This window comes from Hemibagrus wyckioides, linkage group LG25, assembly GCF_019097595.1.
Source record: "Hemibagrus wyckioides isolate EC202008001 linkage group LG25, SWU_Hwy_1.0, whole genome shotgun sequence".
Taxonomy (NCBI): Eukaryota; Metazoa; Chordata; class Actinopteri; order Siluriformes; family Bagridae; genus Hemibagrus; species Hemibagrus wyckioides.
Genome location: NC_080734.1, coordinates 2,111,384 through 2,129,804, shown reverse-complemented (window position 1 = coordinate 2,129,804; position 18,421 = coordinate 2,111,384). Strand labels below are relative to the sequence as shown.

The following is an 18,421-nucleotide window of genomic DNA, read 5'->3' as shown; positions in this document are numbered from 1 at the left end:
AAATATTTATTTACTTCATTGTTTTTGTAGCTGAAAATACAAAACACTCAAGAAGTATAGAAAGTGTCTCAAGGGTACGAGCCGACTGACAGCAAAGCAGTTACCTTGTTCAGTCTCAGACACGTCTCAGAGATCAGTTATGTGTGTGAGTTGGGTGATATTAAGGAACTGTCTCACCACCAGAACTCACACACACTATGCTGACATTAATGACATTTCTACATGTTCCACAAAGTTTAAACACACAATTGTGTAGAATGTCTTTGTACGCTGTAACATTACAGTTTCCTTTCACTGGAACTAAGAGGAACAGACACTGTTCCAGCATGACAATGTCCCTGTGCACAAAGCAGCTCCATGAAGACATGATGTGTTAAGGTTAAGGTTGGAGTGGAAGAACTCGAGTGTCCTGCACAGAGCCCAGTCTTCAGTCTTTAACAGTGTTTAGTGTCCAGTCTCAGACAGCTGACCTGGATCTGCATGATCTGCATTACGCAGTCACATGACTGACTGATGTGCAGGAGTTCCTAATAAGATGGTAAGAAAATGTACGTCTATTATAATAAAATAATAAAATCTTTTCACTACTAATACATCATTTAAAAAGTCACATTACATTTTTATATTGGGGATTTTTCCTGGACCTCACTGAAACACTGTCTGTGGAGGTTCCAGAGCCCACAGGGTTCCCTGTGTACCATGCGGACATGGCAAAATGCCTCTCGATGAAGCAGTGGAGGAAGGGGTCATGTATTATGGTCAACAACTCATGGTGAGATCAGAGGAACCTACACTATATCAAATCCTTTTGCACCCCGACATGTTTCTGTGTCATGTTCCAGTTAGTTTATTCGGACACTGTAACATCTTTCATCAGGAATGTGTTTTTTCCTTGTTCTCACTTATTAATCCTCTTTCCCCAGGCTGATATTGGTTAAGGGTCAGTGTCACAGAACAGAACGGGAAATAAACTCTCCATTATGAACATCGCTCCCTCTCTAGAGGCTGAGTTGAATACTTTTTATGCTCAAACAACCCCACCCCTGTGGAGAGAGGTACTACAGAGGTCACATGTCACTGTAGCAGATGTAACCCTATCCTTCTGATGGGTGACTTTCCACAAGGCCGTGGGTCCAGTCAGTATCCCTGGATGTGTCCTTAAAGTACACACAGGCTAATTAGCTGTCTGTAATCCTCAGATGTTTTAAAATGTCCACCATTGTGCCCATACCAAGGAAATCTGTGATAAACTGCTTGAACGACTGATGTCCTGTTGTTCTGACCACCATTGTCAATAAATACTTTGAGAAGCTCATCAGAGACATCTGCTCTGTTCTGCCTGCCTCATTCGACTCACTGCAGTTTGCTTATCGTTACTTCTGTTCCACTCACAATGCCATTACCTTCACCCTACAAACTGCTCTCTCTCCCACCTGGACATAAAGAACAAGTACAGGAACAACACCACCCTCAACCACAGAGCTGTACAGAGAGTGGTGCAGACAGTCCAGCACATCATCTGAGGTGAGCTTCCTTCCTTCCAGGACATCTACACCAGGCGGTGCAGGCAGGAGACTCCAGTCACCTGAACCATGGACTGCTCTTGCTGCTATCATCAGGCAGACGGTATCACAGCATCAGATCCTGCACCAGCAGACTGTGGTACAGCTTCTTCTCACAGAGTGTGTGTGAGTGTGTGTGTGTGTGTGTGTGTGTATGTGTGTGTGTAGCTTTGTTGGGTTCTGCAAGATCAGTAGCCTTTCTAAAGTCAGGCCTAAGTTTAAGTTAACATTATTTAATAAAGAACTCTCATTCTGGTGTGAATGTACTGGTCACTACAACACCCTGATTACACAAATAAACTTAGATTAAAACACTAACATTCACTGTGTCGAGGTGATGAACTGAATTAATTCTGGATTTTAAAGTTCTGTTCTCATTACTGAAGTTTCTCAATAATGAAATGTGTCTCTGAGTTTTAACTTCTGTTCTAATGTTCTAATCTCTGGCTTTATAAAAGTCTAACATCTCTTTCTGTCTTTTGTTTGTATCTCTCACTTTAAACCACAGAGCTGTTTCCACTAACACTGACACACACACTCTCTGGTGTGATGGACACTAGAGCACAAACATCTCAAACAGCAGCATGAGGCCATTAAGGTTTTTACCACATCAAAGGTGTGAAACTGCTGGACTCATAGACTAAATAATGAATTAAATAAATAATTCTGAATGTTTTATCCAGGTTAATCCTTAAATTATCCATATCTCCCTAATGATGTGAGTTTATACTTTAATACCGATTCTTTCTCTGTTATACAAGAAGTCCACAGTTACAGCACTGTATAAGTCTGTATACTTTATGAGTCTGTATAAATAGTGTTGTTAATATACTGCATTATATTTATTATAGACATTTTTATGAATGAAGTCCAGCTTTTGTGTTCCAGCCTGAGATTCTAATAGAAAAACATTTAGACTGTTGACCCAAAATAAGTCAGTGTGATCTGCTGGCTATAACACTGAGCCTCTGAAACTAAACCACAATGCTATTTCTGTTAAACTGAAACTACTGCATGGTGTGAGAGCTGCTGCAGTCAGGAACACTTCTATAAATGTGTGAAGAGCTTTCTCAGACTTGATCTTGACTTTGTCCACTTTCGTGTATACAACCACATACACTCACATTTATTCCAACGGGCAATTTAGAAATTTTTGGACTGTGGGAAGAAACCCATGCAGGCACAGGAAGAACATGCAAACTCTACACAGAAAGGCCACTGCCTGTTCTAACCCAGCATTCGAACCCAGGGCCTTCTTGCTGTGAGGCAACAGTGTTAACCACTTAGCTAACCACTTGGAAACAGCGCAGAGAAAATTCAGTCACAGCAATGCAAAAACAGGATACCAGGAACAAAAGAGGCACACAACTACAACGTGGACTCAGCAAAAAACACTACACAACTGTTATGAATAGGGAAAGTGGTAATGAGGTGCACAGGTAAACAGGTGTGCAGAGATAGGGAGGGACTAAGGATCGGGCAAGGCAAACACATGAAAACACAAAAACGAAACAAAAACACAACACAGAACACATTCTACTGAAAAGCCCTGTTCCAGCAGGAAAATGGCCAACCATCCTGACAATACCCCCCACTTGAGGCGCAGCTACCGATGCACCGCCCAATCGGGTGGGGCAAACACACGTGAAAACACAAAAAACCCCATTACACAGAACCCACACCGATCAGGCGGGGCAAACACACGTGAAAACACAAAAAACTGCCGGTAACTGCCCCCTAGTGTTCCGGCAGGGAAATGTCCAACCATCCTGACAGGCACGTGTAGTTGGCAACAACAAGGGCAGAGAGAGTGTGAATGAGGAAAATTTTATTACACAAACAAAATAAAAGAAAAAGGTTGGAGCTGCAAATAATGATGATGATAAGGAAAAATACAAAAAGTTAAATATTTAAAATATTTACAAAGAACAGCACAAACAAAAACCCAAGGGAAAAGGGATGTGTTAGGGTGGTGCTCACTCCTAATCTAAGTGTGTGTAAAACAATAAACAACTGTGCATTATGTATTTCGTGTGATGTCTACCTGTCCCCTTTTCACTGGTATACTCTGAAACTTTAACCACTTTACACAGGTTGATAAGGATGGGTAGTTTTTCTGGCCAATTGCAAGCACTTGATCGCTTCTTCAATTCCATATGTCACTTATGCAAATGCAATATTGCTGGAGATTCATTTTGTACCAGAACACAAGCAGTGAGAGAGCATGAGCAAGATCAGAATATCAATTAGCCATGAAATACCTGGGACCCTAGACTGGGGCCCAGGTCTAGGTTATAGAACCTGATAAATGTGTGTAGAGAAGATCAGACTGCCACAGCACAAATTTCTTGGAGGGTAACACCCCTGGCCAGGGCACTGGACGAGGCAATATTGGTAGAGTGAGCTTAAACTCCTAGAGGCAAAGCAATACAGTGCACCTAATAGGCCTGGGTAATAGCCTCAACTACCCAGACTGCCAAGTGCTCATTGGAGACCAGATTGTCTTTGTTCCGGCTCCCAAAGCAGACAAAAAAGGAGGAGGACATACAACACAAGCTTGAGTGGTGGACATAAGTTGTCATGGCCCAGGCGTAGCAAGTGCAACCTCTCCTGTTCTGCTGACTCATTGGGCGGAGCACAGAAGGCCTGTAAGATGTATCCTGCCAGGCTGGAGGATAGCCTTAGACATGCCAGGGGCAAATTCTAAGCAGGCAGGGGTGACTGATGGAGTCTGCAGATCTCCTACCCTTTTAAGGGAGGCCAAGGCTAAGAGCAGAGCCATCTTTAGGGTAAAAAATGTTTCAGAGCCTGACTCCATGGGCTCAAAGAAAGTTTTGTGCAGCCCTTCCAGGACCACAGAGAGGTACCAGAAGAGGAGGCATGGTCCGCAGCAATAGTGGCCACATACACTTTTAAAGTAGAGGGGGACAGTTCATGGGAAAGGTGAAACTGCAGAAACTCCAACACTGTACTGAACAGCCAATGAAATGGGTCCTGGCAGTGCTGATTGATTGAGGTGAAAAAGCCTCCAATTCAGAGCGTACAGCTTTCTGGTGGAGGGAGCCCTAGTGTTCAACAGAATCTCCACTACATCAGATAATAGGCCTGCCTCTAGAAACTGGTCCCCCTGAGGGTCCAGACCCAGAGATTCCAAATCTCTCAGGGTGTAGGATTGCCACCTGTGCGTAAGAGACAAGATTTTCCCTGACAAGAATCTTCCAAGGAGTCCCATCTAGGAGTCTGCAACCCAAACTCAAGCAGGCCAACAAGGAGCCACTAGAAGAAGATGGACTCAAACATGGTGCACTCTGGCTAGTACTTCTGGGAGAAGAGCTACAATGGGAAAGGTGTACAGGCAGAGTCTTGGTCATGTCTATACCATCCAGGCCCAGAGGGGCCAGGTGAGGAAGGGAATACCATAGCGGACAGTGAGTCAATTGTTTAGAGGCGAACAGATCTACTTCTGCCTGGCTGAAAATCTGCCAAATACACTCAACCACCTGCAGATGGAGACTCCACTCCCTGGGCCTTAGCACCTGCCTCTACAGGCAATCAAATCCTGATTTTCATGCCCTGGGAGAAGCTTTGGCCTAGCAGAATAGCTTTTTAGAGCTGACAGGATGGAAGCCACCCGAGCAAGAGACAGACATGCCTGCATCTTGGTGGAGTCCCAAACTACCCTCAAAGAGTGGTTCTCTGAGAAGGAGAAAGCACACACCTCTCTGGGTTCAACTTGAGGCCATAAGTCCTTATATGGGCAAGCACAGAATGTTGATGATTAGCTGCCATAGCCTTTGACTGGGCCAGAATTATCTAGTCATCCAGTTAATAAAATACATGTATGCCAGGGCAGTATACATACACTTCATAAACCTGTGTGGCAATAGAGCCAGACCAAAAGGAAGAACACAATACTGGTACTCTTCGCCCCGAAAGCAAACTGTGGAAATTCCTGTGCTCTTGAAGGATGCCTTTGTGAAAATAGGCTTCTTTGAGGTATATCATCACAAACCAGTCCTCGGACCTGATCTGTGACACAATAAGCTTGAGCATGAGCATCTTGAACTTGAACGTTTTCAGCATACAGTCCAAAAAATCCAGGTCCAAAATTGGATGCAGGCTTAACCTTTTTGTACGAGATCTAAGAACCACCGAGACACACCTGTCAGAAGCTGCCAGAGGTGGCCGGGCAGCTAGGCTAATTCCTCTCCGCTTGCTTCTTTTGTCTACACTTCCCGAGGCATATAGAGATTGTGCCACCTCCAGCTGTGTACTGCTTCATGAAGATTTCGGACCTTCAGTGGGTAGAGGCCAACCCTGCGAGGATCCTGATGCATCTAGAGATATACCAGCTCCAGTTGGATTCCACTTCACCCGCCTTAGCTGATGAGCTTTGTTTTCGGTAACTGTAATGGATGTGGATGCGTTTTACCTTGTGGGAAAATATCAGGCCTCTGGAAGCGAAAAACAGAAATTTTGGCTGTTGTGGCAAAATGAAGGTAGATGAATGAACCATTGAAAATTACACTTATGTGGCACACAGTATAAAATTGTTTTCTGTCCTTTAAGGTCTGTCCTTTACAAGAGTTCTCTACACCTGTGAGTACTAACCTTCCAGAAATCTGATTAGGATTGCTGGGCGGCATCTTATGGTGCTGCTGTCTGTGCTGTCTGTTTTGTTTTCTTTCTTTTTCTGCTGTGTGCACTGCTTGGCATGGGTTGTGTCATGTCATGTGTGTGACATGATTGTGTCTGTGTCTGTGATTTGATTTTTATTGATTTCTGTTTCTTGCTTGTATGATAGATTGTTTTTTTATTGTCCCATGTGTGTTCTAGGAGTCGAGACCCCAGCACAGGCCTCAAGTTGTCCTTCCTGTGTGGTGGTGGTGCTTTTGTCACTGTGGCTGGGCATGATCTGGAATTAGCAGGTTATCAGAATAAAACTGTTTATCTTCAAATTGCAGATGTGTTCCAGATGTGAACTTCAGTGCAGCTCATTCCACTTATCCACAGAAATATTCTCCTTCATAATCTTCTTTTGTTTTGTTAATATTAAGATGAAATTTATGGTCATTTACACTAATAATGAAGCAACTATCTTTGACTGACCAAAACAGTTTGACCAAAGATAATGCTTTCTTCCAGGTTCTTCCTAAATGCACTAATGAAGCCAAACACTATAATGAATTTAGATTCATGTTCATATTTAAGAACATTGATCAAATTTTTTCAGCTTCACTCGGAGAAGAAGTCTGAGTTACGCTTCTGATGCTACCTCAGAGCTGAATTCAGGGAAAACAGTGTCAAAGAAAGACTCAGAGATTGAGTGGTGAAAAGTTTACTGAGACCAACAGGAAATAAAGAAGAAAGTTGTAGTATTTGGTGTTATCTGTAGGCATCATTGATAAATAAAAGCAGAAACAGATTCAGGTTAATGCATATACTGATTGTTTGATGTAAAGGTGAGATGAGATGAGGCCCTAAGAGCTGCTTGATTCCAGATTCTCTCTTTTCTTATATGTCACTGGAACAGAGCACCATTTCAATTCTCATGGATCCACTGAGGTTGTGAGTCAGTGAGAACAGTGGTGTGGTTAACAGCCACCACTCTAGTGGACGGGCGAGTTTCTTGGGATTGAGGATTTTACACTAGTACGGCATCACCTGGGAGAAAAGGCAAATTACACAAATAAACTTAGATTAAAACACTAACATTCACTATCTACAGGTGATGAACTGAATTAATTCTGGATTTTAAAGTATTCTCTCTGTACTCATTACTCAAGTTTCTTAATAATGAAATATCTGAGCTTCAACTTCTGTTCTAATCTTCTCATCACTGGCTTTATAAAGGTCTAACATCATTTTCTGTCTTTTGTTTCTATCTCTCACATTAAACCACAGAGCTGTTTCCATTAACACTAACACACTCTCTGGTGTGATGGAAACTAGAGCACAAACATCACAAACAGCAGCATGAGGCCATTAAGGTGTTTACCACATCAGAGGTGCTGAAACTGCTGGACTCATAGACTGCAGCAGCACTTTGTCTAAACATTTCTAATTCATTTCTCCCAAATGGTGTGAGTTTATACTTTATACCAAATATTTTTCTGTTGTTAAGTGCTTTATGGTGGATAACAGGCCTTACACAGTTAGAGCACAATTAGAGCACAGTCTCTGGCACAGTCTGAATAAATAGGGCTCTTAACACACTACATGATATTTATTCTAGACGTTTTATATTAATGAAATCTAGACAGAGATTCTAACACAGACATTTTAGACTGTTAACATGACCCAAAATAAGTCAGTGTGAGCTGCTGGTTAAAACACTCAGTCTCTGAAACTCAGAAACCACAATGCTATTTCTGTTAATCTGAAACTAATGCATGGTGTGAGAGTGCTGCTGCAGCTAATCACACTTTTATAAATGTCTTAACACCATTCTCAGACTTGGCCTGAATGTTTCAGTCCACTCTCATCATTGTTTCTAAGCTTGTTTTTGGCTTCGGCTCATAATCCAAGGTTTCTTTCACACAGTGGAATTAATTTGTATTGTATGTTTCAGCAGCCAGATGTGCACCAGCTTAATAAAGACAAGGACATTATACAGTAGAGGCTTATTAACTTCCTTCTACTTAATTCTGACAAAACAGAAGGTCTTGTACTAGGACCACATGCAGCTGGAAGTAAGCTTTCTGATTATATAGGTACTCTCTGTGACCTTTCAGTTCCATCATGTGCAGCAGTAAAATACCTTGGTGTGTTGATTGACTCCAGTCTTTGAAGATGTAGATAATATTACTAGGATAAAATTCTAGCTCTTTGTTGCATGTTTAGTCAATAAAGTCTTGCTATTCATTCTAATTATGTAATATCCAAGCCTGATTGCATCATGTTCAAACCCTTGCCTTGTGTCTACTATTTGATCTTTTTTTTACTTCTTAAATGTTTTGTATATTGGACTGTAAATTGGAGCCAATAAACCAACATCAGTGTATAGAAAATAAACACAGCTAAAATCTAAAAAAATGCTGACATTTGAACTCAAGTAGTGTATGACATATACAGTGCTGCCAGGAAATAAATAAAGTGTAATGGTAAAAATAAGCATGCAGAGAGGGGGTATGGGAAACTGGGTCAGGGTGCTGCGTACAAATACACCAGTAGACCATAACATAAAAACAGATAAAGTGATAGTTGTTTATTGTGGTTTATTAATGTTGTTACAATGACACCTGTCAAGGTGTGGGATATATTTTAGGCAGTTCTCAAAGTGTCACGATTCGTCCTGCTCCCTACTATTGCCATGAGGACTTCAGGGTAGGCGGCCATCTTGGGCAGAGCACTTCTGAAGGTCGCCACCATTTTGTATGGCTCAGCAATATCTAAAGACGCCTTCAGCTCACTCTCATCACCTGATGGTCTCTAAAGTCAGATTTGTGTCTGTGAGATTTTCCGGTTTGTTTCTGTGTTTCTCTGCATGTTTCTGACCTCTGTTTGTTCCAATCTTTCTGCTCTACCCTCACTTTGATGCCCTGTTTGTTAATCCCTTAGACCATTGGACTGTTTACCGTTCATGATTTTGGATTATTCATATGATTTGTTTGTCACAGAGTATTTACTCCGCTCTCCCCAAACTTGGATATTTGCTGCTATTTGAAGCTCGAGTGATATTTCATGAGTTCTGCTCGGAGTTTGTATTTTTCTGCAGCCTGCCTGCACAATCTGTGTGTTTTTACCTGACATAGCCGTGATAATCTGTTTTCCTGCACACTGTTTGAACCTTCAGTTTCTGTGGATTGTTTATTTGATATACATATCTATAAACAATATATATATATATATATATATATATATATATATACTATATTGCCAAAAGTATTTGCTCACCCATCCAAATAATCAGAATCAGGTGTTCCAATCACTTCCATGGCCACAGGTGTATAAAATCAAGCACCTAGGCATGCAGACTGTTTTTACAAACATTTGTGAAAGAATGGGTCGCTCTCAGGAGCTCAGTGAATTCCAGCGTGGAACTGTGATAGGATGCCCCCTGTGCAACAAATCCAGTCGTGAAATTTCCTCGCTCCTAAATATTCCACAGTCAACTGTCAGCTGTATTATAAGAACGTGGAAGTGTTTGGGAACGACAGCAACTCAGCCACGAAGTGGTAGGCCACGTAAACTGATGGAGCGGGGTCAGCGGATGCTGAGGCGCATAGTGCGAAGAGGTCGCCAACTTTCTGCAGGGTCAATCGCTACAGACCTCCAAACTTCATGTGGCCTTCAGATTAGCTCAAGAACAGTGCGCAGAGAGCTTCATGGAATGGGTTTCCATGGCCGAGCAGCTGCATCCAAGCCATACATCACCAAGTGCAATGCAAAGCGTCGGATGCAGTGGTGTAAAGCACGCCGCCACTGGACTCTAGAGCAGTGGAGACGCGTTCTCTGGAGTGACGAATCGCGCTTCTCCATCTGGCAATCGGATGGACGAGTCTGGGTTTGGCGGTTGCCAGGAGAACGGTACTTGTCTGACTGCATTGTGCCAAGTGTAAAGTTTGGTGGAGGGGGGATTATGGTGTGGGGTTGTTTTTCAGGAGCTGGGCTTGGCCCCTTAGTTCCAGTGAAAGGAACTCTGAATGCTTCAGCATACCAAGACATTTTGGACAATTCCATGCTCCCAACTTTGTGGGAACAGTTTGGAGCTGGCCCCTTCCTCTTCCAACATGACTGTGCACCAGTGACCAAAGCAAGGTCCATAAAGACATGGATGACAGAGTCTGGTGTGGAGGAACCTGACTGGCCTGCACAGAGTCCTGACCTCAACCCGATAGAACACCTTTGGGATGAATTAGAGTGGAGACTGAGAGCCAGGCCTTCTCGTCCAACATCAGTGTGTGACCTCACAAATGCGCTTCTGGAAGAATGGTCAAAAATTCCCATAAACACACTCCTAAACCTTGTGGACAGCCTTCCCAGAAGAGTTGAAGCTGTTATAGCTGCAAAGGGCGGACCGACGTCATATTGAACCCTATGGATTAGGAATGGGATGTCACTTAAGTTCATATGCGAGTCAAGGCAGGTGAGAGAATACTTTTGGCAATATAGTGTGTGTATATATATATATATATAATATACTGATAAATCATTAAAGACTGTTCAATTTGACCTCTGCCTAGCATTTGGCTTTCAGCCGTCTGTCCTGACAAATTGCTGTAAAGGTTAATGGTCACCACGATAGTTACTTTCCTCCTTTCTCCTCCAGTGCAGCCTCATGTACATTCAGGGTCCAGTCACATGGCATTTTCCTGCAGTCTTTCTCCAGTGGAATGCAAATACTGTGTGCTGAACTGAACTTAGTTGCTAGCAGTGAAGTTAGCCCTGGAAAATGTTTAAAGGGGATGAGCAGCCATTTATTGTTTAGAATGTCCAACTTGACCAATATCCAGACCACCAACTCTCTAGAATCTCACCAGCCATACTGAATGCCCTGTTCTTTAGGTGGTTCAGCATTACCATCACCTACAGTCCCAGCTCAAAGAGCAAAAATGTTTATTCAAATGTCTGTAAAAATCATTTTAATATGTTTTAAAAGCAAGAAATCAAAGCTATTAATTAAAGAATATGTACATTATAATTATTAAATGAATAAACTGTAAAACACATCTCGACGTATGCCTGCAGAATGTTTAGACCAAGTACAGTCTAAGAGTCCAGCAGTTTCAGCACCTTTGATGTGGTTAAAACCTCAATGTCCTCATGATGCTGTTGGGTTTGAGATGTTTGTGCTCTAGTTTCCATCACACCAGAGAGTGTGTCAGTGTTAATGGAAACAGCTCTGTGTTTAAAGTGGTATAAACTAAAAAGGTTCATTCTTTATAAGGAGAGTAAGCGATGTTAGACTTTTATAAATCAAACTGATTGAATCCAGTTCAGAAAATAAAATCAACAAATGACCTCAAATATTCATAGTTTTGTAGATTAGAAAGTGAAATGTAAAAAAAACCCATAAAATAATGATGAATCAGTAAATAATCACATGTTCACAGTGGTGGGCCGTCAGGGTCAGTAAGTCCTTCTCTGCTGGCCTAAACAGCAGTGATCTGAATCACTGACCTGCATTTTAATATATTTCATATATTTTTCCATGAATGTGTATTAAATTATTCCCAATAGTCTATTCTCTACATTTCATAGCTTTTCTCGGTTGCGCTGCTTCCAGTAGTGTATATTTATGATAAGAGTATTTATCCAATCATATTTCAGACAGTGGATGACATCATGTGTCACCAGGGTGAAAGAAATCTGCCTTAAGGCCTTCAGGATCAATAGTGCAGGCGCCCGGAGCTTAAAATAAGTGGCAAAAATAATAATGAAATTAATGAAATGAAATGAAATGAAATAAAATAATGAAATAAAATAATGAAATTATTACCTTAACCAATCAGATTTCGAGTTGGCGTCACTGGGGCCTTCTAACAGACATACGATTACGTGAGCAATTTCCTGTCCTTTGATTGGATAATTGGAGTAGTCAGAGGCAGTGACCCGCCCATATACAGTGTTTCTATTTTCTCTGCGTCTCATTTCAGATGCTGCGTCCTCCGGAGATTGCAGTTTGCTGCATACGGCATTGTGGGAAATTTCTGAAACTTGTACTTGTCATACATCTGATCATTAATTACGTTTGACTTTTAATCAGTAAGGGAAAGTTAAATTACCTTAACCAACTTATAAATTTGATTTCTTTCCTTTAATCTTTAGAAAAACAAAGAGACATTACTAGGTAAATCAAGATAAATTGTTTAATCATTAAATTCACTCAGTTATGCTTAATCAAATGATGATTTTAAGGTAAACTAATCATTACCTACTCTCACTTTCATAAACAATGTTGCCTATCTAATTATCGTATCTAATCTACTGATTATCTGATTATCTAATAATCCTTTCAGTATTAAGCACCTGTCATAATCATTAGTCAACAGCTAAACATATAGATGAAATTAGCACAAAAATAGACATAGAATCTGAGTAGGTTGTTGATGTAAAACCATGTAAGGAACCAGATGGTTCGTTAGAGGGGAAAAAAAAGGAAAAAAATATATAAAACCACAAAAATAGAGATGAGCAAAACTGGCTGAGTCATCGTTAGTGGGTTAGTTAGAATTATTCTCGAACTTTCTGGCGTCTGTGGTCTGGCTTTGGCGTAAACAACACAAGGGCATAAGCTAGCATATCATACCATATCATGGAGCTGGCTCCACTGAGACCGAAAAACATGTTGACGAAATTCAGAATCCTTGAGATTAGGGGCGGGAACACCATAACTGTCTTAACTGACATGACTCTGACTTGAACGTTAATTTTAGAAAAATTAAAGTTAATATAAACTTCATATAATGTAGAGAAATTATATTACACCACCTATGCAAATTGGAAGTAACTTACCCAGGTAAGTGGAAAAATGGTAAAATTCCTTGTGGCAAAAGTAAGAATAAAACAGGTGCCGAGACGGAAGTGTGTTTGGAGAAGATGTTACTGAAGCGCCAGGAGAAGTGAGCAAAGCAATATATTATTGCAGATGCTGATGTTAATGTAAACATAGGGAGAAAACACCGAGCAAGTGTAATGGAAAAATACGGATGTAAAAGGGTTAAAGGGCTTGAAGCAATGCAGAAGATTTAGAAAATTAAATTAAACTAAATTACAATAAACTGACCTTATACTTACCTAAATAAATAAATAAACTCAACGTAAATCAAACTAAACTAAGATCACAGAGCCATTTTACCCCTTTTACCTTTTTACCATATTATCATTATCACATAGGCAACGAGTGAAAACTGAAGTAAAATAAGGGGAGCACCCTTTCCCTAAATAATGGTAAAAATCCTCAGGATTGTAAGTAATTGCCAGGCAATCACCATGAACCACACAGGACCAACAAACAAGTACACAAACATATGGAACATGTAGATGTGGGTTAAGTTGGTTAAATTATAAGTGATAAAATAAATGTGTAATGAAATAAATGTGTTTTTGGTTAAATAAGTTCTGAAGTCCAGACAGATCAACAACTAATACGTGTTAAATTAAAACTTGTGACACATATACAGACACACATACAGTATGAAGGCCACAGAAAGGTGGGGCTGTTTTTTAGGGGGAAAAATTAGTGAACGTAAAACAATCCATAGAAAAAATTGACCCCAGCAAGGTTAGGTAGCTGGGCTAGAAGGTATATATACTGGGGGATTGGTGAAGGGGGGTGTAATTGACCGCATCGATTCATGAATCTGTGTATTTGAGTGCCAGTTTTCAGTGATATTTTTTCTAAATAAAACCGGTTGCTTTTTCTCATCCAAGCCTGGAGGAGTTCCTTATATCTTTGTTTCTCCTGCATTTTTTATCTGAACTGTAAGACTTTTGATAATATTGGTAATTAAAAAAGGCTCCAAGACCACCCTGAAGTGTCCCCAGGAGAGGGGCTCTGGGTTCCGACAGCATCAAGAATGTCTTTTTTGAGAAAAGTAACTGTAATAAATCGGACTGTTCCTTGTGAGGTGTGAAATACTGTAGACTAATTTCTTTTTTACTTTGTTATTTAACGGTTGATTAGTGTCTATTGCCGTAGCGTCCAGGGGCGATTCTAGAATTTTCATTTAAAGGGGGCTTAATGAGGATATAATAGTAAAAAAAATATAAATAAATAAATAAATAAATAAATAAATAAATAAAATAAAGGTTTGACTAACAGGGTAGGATGGTAAACTTATTGCAGCATTCCACTGTATTACACAGATGTGTATAACATTTGAGTACTGAACAAGCCAAATAGGAGTCTTCCTGATCACACACACACACACACACACACACACACACACTCACTCACACACACACACACTTCTCCTTTGGTCTATGGATTGAAGAACGCACTGAAAGACGGGGAGGAGCCGAAGTCTGCCAGCGTTTTCTTATGAAATTTAAAGGGGACTGAGGAGATCACCAATTTGTGTAGAGTTTATGGAGAATCGCAGAATTTTAGGAGGGCTGAGTAGAAATGTTAGGGGGGCTAGTGACGGCCATGATGGCATCATAATGATGATATAGAGGTGGATTTATTCAGGAAGGACACCAGGCCTATTACATATTCAGTACATGTCTGTGGCTCTGACCAGCATCTGAGGATTTACTAAATCATTTCCATTAAATCTAACCAGGACATGATTACAGGAGAGACAGAACAATTATAACATTTATTGTTTTGAGTAAAATTATTTAATAATGATTTAAATTACATCACATCATGGACATGGTTACTACTTTTACATTTTATTCTTGAAGAAGATTTCAGGGATGCGTGTTAGATACAGTGATAATGGTCATGTTCCTAATGTTCCTTAATGACCAACATGATGTCACATACAGTACAATATAGATTTCATAGATTTTATTAAAGTATCATGAAAGTAAAATGATTGAACATAAAAAAGTATTTTAATGAAAACTTGGCACTTCAGTCATTAATACACTTAAAAACTGTATTAAACTGTAATATCTGGAATTTAATTTCAGGTTAATCAATCAAATAAGTAACACATTAACCACTCGTAAATATCCAGCTTCCTTTCACTTAAAGTCATTAATATTTATGGAAATTGTGTAAGTTAAAAATCATAATGTGGATTATATTTACTTATATACTGCCTAGAACTGGGAAAGGTGATTGAGCTCATTTACAGTAATGACATAATCCACAGATTTATCCTCTTACACCAGCCATGTTTTATAAAAGAAAAAAAGCCTGAGGTGAGACCTGAACAGTCATGCAGGGAGTTTAACCTTTAGAACCAAACAAAGAGTTTTCTTTCAATTCTAGAACTCCTGTTCACTATTTTAATGAAAATGCTGAGAAAACATCAGGCTAAAATAGCACAATATCATTTAAGGACCATCTGAGCAAAGCTAATATAAGACTAAAGACATAATAACATCAATTAAAGCAAACCAGTATATTCATGATTTTAGCAGTCACCATGGAAACGGCTCGACTAACAGCAATACATCTCAACAGAATTACATTTTCATTGTTTTTCAATTCTCAATTCATTTCTCTTTCTTTATTTTAGTTTAACTTGTGCATAAACATCTTCATGTCTCTTGGAACTGGACGTTCTGGAGGATGAAGATTTCTTAGCAAAACTCACAGCTGCATAGTTCAAGACATCATCTGCAGCCTGATAAAGAACAAGAGCCGTTAAGTTATTTATTGTATTTCCGAAGGTGATGTCAGTTATAATTCTACAGTTATAATTCTACATACTCTTGAGATTTCTAATAATTTAAAAAATTCACACTTTCTGCCACAGATCCATATTGATATTTCAATTTTCTATTTTTTCCTTTGCTAATGTACAAGTAAATAAAATTAAAATTGATGATAAAACACTGGATTACCTGATTTATGTTATTTGGATGGTCATTGGAAGCCCCTTTATACAAGAGTAATAAATATCAGTAAAGTTTCATTTCCAAAAATGTTTTCATGTTACTGATGAAATTCATTTTAAAAGCAATAATAAAAGTAAACAGACCTTTTTGTTGTTTTTTAAGTAAAAGTCCAACCAGAGCAATGATCACAATAACAGATATTACATTGGAGATCGTTAAGACAACAATCCACTGGTTATTTTCTGAAATGATTAAAAAAATGTCATTTCGAGGCATTTCACTGAAACTCTCTCTGAGCAACAGGAACATTAATGTTCTCCAAGTCTTACCTTTTTCTGGAGCTTCTCCAGGTATAACTCCATTCCCAAAGAGGATTTGTCCACATGCAGCCACAGCACAGTAGAGCGTTCCTTTATCAGAGGTTGTGAGCTTCCTCTTGGGGAGAGTGTAGACACAGCTCTGTGGAGGAGAACCATCTTCAGAGCTCTTCTTACACTCATCACTGCTGTTTCCATGAGTGTAAATGATTCCTGGATGAGATTCTCCTGAGCCGAGTCTGAACCAGTACACGCTCTGTTCTTCACAGCTTGAAGTAAAGGCTTGAACTGAACACTGGAGTGTGAGAGACTCTCCGTTCTCCATCACCCTTACAGCTGGAGGATGTCTTTTCTTCTCATCTTTAACAACAATTAGTAAAAATAATACTATAAATAACGAGTGGTGTGAAATTACAGAGAATTCTAGATAAAGGGTTGATCTGGAATTAGTTGGAGTTCAGGAGCAGGTTATCAGAGTAAAACAGTTTACCTTCAACCACCAAAAGCGTTCCAGATGCAAAGTGTGGTGAAGATCCCAGCATTTCTACACAGAAGTATGTTCCTGTATCCTCTTCTTTCACGTCTTTAATGTTCAGATTAAACAATTTTAAATCAGTAATATTGAAGCGTCCATCATTAAATTCTGCACCAGGTCTGAATGATTTCTGCACTGCTCTCCCTACCAGCTGAGGAACCTTTCCAAAACTCTGTTTGAACCAGACTAAATCTCTCTCACTGGACACACCACATTTTATATTAACATTTTCTCCACTCTTTATTTTTTGAACTTGAAGATCCTTGATGTTAGAAGGTTTCACTGAAAAAAAAACACATTGTTTAATGGTTTTTAGTAATAAAGTCAAATATATTATGAAATTACTTTAGACATTTATGAGATTGTTTTAAATAAAATTATACAAAATGCAACTCACCTGATGTTAAGAGAGAAAGAGCAACAAAGAGTGTGATCATCGTTCCTGTTCAGATGAAGTGATAGAGATGTAATGAACTTGAGTTCAGTAGAAAACCAAGTTTAGACTCACCCCTGATTGGATGATTTGAAGCTGTGGTCTGATTTGATTGGTCCAGTGTCTGTAATGAGAACTGATGGTGGAGTTTAAACCCAGATTCAGTGACATGATCTCACACAAGCAGATATTTTACTTCACTGAGAAATCTCTCCATGTGGCTGTTGTCTCTGACTCCAGTGATCATAGAACTCTATCCAGATAATCACACTGCACTGGAAAGTCTGAGAAGAGCTGCAAAGCTGAATTCAGGAGGTACTGGCAAATTCAGATATTTAGTTTATGTATTAATTAATGTGAATTTTCACTGATTTTTACAGCAGTAAACACAAAAAAGTGAAGATAAAGAAGTGAAGAAAGGTAAAGAGAGTGATATAATCTCCATTAGAGGTGTAAAGAGGTGTGTAATTCCCATTCCACCAGCTCCAGAAGGATTTACGGAAAATCTGTGAAATGGACAAATACGTGTAATACATCTGACATGATAAAGATTGAGCTTGTTTACTGGGTTGAGTCCCAGTCTTCAACTGCATGTAAGGTCAGATATTGTACATCATGGTCAGAGGTGGAGACCTGTGCAAAGAAGTGGAACAGGGGGTGCACAGACCTGACCTGACCACACCATCTTCACCATGATGAAGTAAATCCCCATGGCAGTGGTTAACCTAGGACAAGCGGTCTTCCACCATGGTTGTAGGAGACTGTCAGAGCTTCAGTCTGCTGAAGGACTGCCTAAGGTGTGCCCCAAACTCCATGCTTTGCTCTCAGGGTGTGGAAGCAGGGCAGTGTCTGGCTGTAAACAACCTCTGGGGACCAGTGAGACTCCAAGATCTGTAAAGTATGCAGCTACTGTGTGTGGAAAGTGGGAGGCCTGGCAAGGGGAGGCTTAAACACAAGGCTGCTTCCCAATTCACAACAAGGGCTAGCAAGTGACAGCAGGAAGCAAGCAAGAAAGCATGCAACGTCTAGCTACTGCACTTCCCCACTAGTCGCATCACATCACATGGGTTAGAGCCCACACACACACACACACACACACATACAGTTCTCATTT

General features: G+C 40.0%; 1 pseudogene; it reads right to left on the bottom strand.

Annotated features, from left to right (window-relative positions):
• Positions 1-14,896: 14,896 nt before the first annotated feature.
• On the bottom strand, positions 14,897-17,330 carry LOC131345770 (uncharacterized; annotated as a pseudogene).
• Between the last annotated feature and the right edge of the window lie 1,091 nt (positions 17,331-18,421).